Here is a 3,176-nt window from a genome sequence, read left to right as displayed (position 1 = left end):
TTTCATAGCGTATATATCTCTAACGGGGTGCTTATCAACGGGGAGTACAGTGGAACCTCCCATAACGGACACTTCCCGGAGACGGAAACTTTTTTGAATTATTTCGACCTCACATTAACGGACAATCTTCGTTAGCGGACAAAATTTTCGGTCCTAAGGTCTACGTTATCGAGAGAGGTTTTACTGTATTTATAAATTTTCAGGCACTGAGTAGGTGTGTCATTTGACCCATTTTATCTATTTCTGAATTGAAAAGGTGGGAGGGGGGGGGGAGATTGCTTTAATAAATTACTCCAGGGACGTGTTAACGCCACGGGCACGGCCCAGGAAAGCCTTTTCTGGTGCATACGGGATCTTGTGAAATGATAACTAGCATGTGCCGCTTGTTCTCCCCCCCCCCCATCCCCCCACTCCCCGTCAGCATGCTTCTTGGTCCAAGTCACTCTTTTGGTCATTCACATGCTTTTACTTACTCTATGTCACAGACCAGGCTGTAGCCCTGTCAGCTCGACCCTTGTGGAGGCCCGTGGCTCCTAGGCGCCACATAAGGAAAATCAGTGAATTTGATCAATAAGTAAAAGGGGGAGGGCGCACGGGCCTTCGCGCCATAGCAATTATATGTTAAAAGGGGGACTCAAAAAACGTTGAGAACCGCGGCTTATTTTTGTACTGTACTCTCATCCGCGAAAGTAAATACGTAGTTCGTATTTCATAATATAGATGGCGATAAAATGAAATTCTCGATTGATGTAATGTTTCAGGTTCAATACTTGACCAACAAATGGCAATAAAAATATGCACTCTTAGTTATTTTTAGAGTCCGGAAGTTCAGGCGAAATGCCATTTTTGCCTATTTTCAAACTTTTTTGGCAAAAATGCCTTTTTTGAAATTTTCGTGCCACAAATGTGTGCCTATTTTAACGCAGTTTTAAGTTTATTAGTGAATTTCAGAGGCCATAATCCGTAAAACTTGGATATTTTGAGGATTGAGAACTGATATTGGTGTTGCCATGCAATCATAGGTGGAGATATGGGGCCCCCAGCGTCAAAGGTAGAGTCGACTGATATGAATTGACGTCATCATTATCGTGCCCCCCGACTTCCAAGTCTATCCGCCTATGCCATGCATTAACTTTGGTTTAACAGGATGCATAGGCGGAGATGGACTTGGAAGTCTGGGAGGGCACGGTCATTATTGCTGGGGGGGGGGGCAAGATGATGATGATGTTGATTCATCTATACATATATACAGGGGCGTAGCCAGAAATTTCGTTCGGGGGGGGGACCAAAGTGACAGAACAATGGATTTGGCCACCTTTTTCCCTTTTTTCGGTCATTTTCTCACATTTCGGGGGGGGGACCAGACCCCCAAGTCCCCCCCCCCCCCCGGCTACGCCCTTGCATATATACATTAGATCCGGCGACTTCACCTTTGAAGCTGGGGGGGGGGGCAACGACCCCCCTGCCTACCCCCGTATCTCCACCGATGACGGCATGCTTGACATACGAATGCATAAAATTAGGTTGGTTTCAATCCTTAAATGCAATTTGTGCAAGAACATTGATCAAGTGCTCGCGAGCATCAAATCGGGCACGAGCATCGAGCGGTCTGGGTGCTTCGCGAGCAACGGGTTGAAGATGCCTGGACTTGTGAAGTGTAGAATAACGCTTAACACTAGAATGGAAAGAGCGAAACTTATCAATCCATACGTAAACTAAAAAAGCCATAGTACCGCGTCTCGTTATCACGGGACCCCCCTTGTGCACCTGAGGCCTCCTGGATGATTGGGCTCTTGTGTCACGAGTGAGAAAACATGCGTAGGCTGATTGCATGGCCCCCACATCCTGAAGCAGGGGCCCCTAGGCTGGGATCTTTCACGGGGCCCCCTTTATGATGAATTTATAGCGTGAAAAAACAAAAAAATTATTGAAATCCTCCCGGGCCCCAGGGCTGGAGCCTTGCCAGCCCACCCCTTGTGGGGGCCATGGCTGATTGGCTATTTGATGCGCCGCATTTGAGTTTGTGCATTGGCCGAAGTGAGGGTCCCCCTATTAGGCTGGTATCTTTGGAGCCCCCTCGAGTACACGAAAAATATTTCAAACCTGAAACCCCCCCCCCTACGCCCCCCACCCGTATTTCCGCCCATGACCAGATGGTGTTAGACGTGAATGATTTTGTTTCAGAGGAAACGCAGCCAGCGTTACAAAAGCAGAGGAAGATTGAAAAAAATTGGTCCTCCGTATGCTCCACATAATTAGGGTGACCATACGTCCCGTATTTCCCGGGACAGTCCCGGTTTTTTTCTGTTTTTTAGGTTGTCCCGGATTTTTTGCAAACACGTCCCGGTTTTTCACGTATTTTCAACGGAGCCAACTTGAATTTACATCCTTCAAATCAACGATTGAAATTATCTTGCCAGACTTAGAAATTACAACCAACAAGAATATTCATCTTTCACACACGCGCGCGCGCGTGCGATTTGGTCACTTTGCTTATTTTTGGCAATAATTGGCGATGTACAAAGTGTTTCGAGCGAATATGGTCAGCCTATCAATACTATATTTTTGATTTTTGAACACTTGCTATAAACAAAACTTGACGAGAGTAAGGTGACCATACGTCCCGCATTTCCCGAGATAGTCCCGATTTTCTTTTTTATCTAGCCGTCCCGATTTTTTGGAAGAAGTGTCCCGGTTTTTTCCTGTTTTTTACACGATGCCAACTTGAATTTTTATTCTTTATTAAAGTGAAAATTTGAAATTATTTTTCAACTCATAAATTATATAATGATAATTGCAACTATAAGTAAGAACATTAATCTCCCACATTTGTGTTGATGAACATTTCATTTGATGGAATCCATTTTAATCCACTGCAATTTGCAGTAATGCTTGGTTCCCCGCCATCGCGATTAATCCGTAATTTCAGCAATATTTGGCAACTTTGTTTACTTTTGGCGTCGTTCTTGGCGATCATTGGCGATGTCCCGTATTTTGAATCCCGATTTCCCGTATTTCTCTCGAGGAAATATAGTCAGCCTAATGATGAAGTAAATTAAAGCCAAAAAAAAAAAAAAAAAAAATTGAGCCCATGGGCAGAAATAAGACTTGGAAGTCTGGGGGGGGGGCACGGCCAATTATTGCTGGTGGGGAGCACGATGATGATGATGATGTCA

This window comes from Pholcus phalangioides, unplaced genomic scaffold, assembly GCF_987345545.1.
Source record: "Pholcus phalangioides strain wild (caught in Gottingen) unplaced genomic scaffold, Ppha-v1.0 ptg000041l_1, whole genome shotgun sequence".
In the NCBI taxonomy this organism is placed as follows: Eukaryota; Metazoa; Arthropoda; class Arachnida; order Araneae; family Pholcidae; genus Pholcus; species Pholcus phalangioides.
This window is presented reverse-complemented; position numbering follows the sequence as displayed.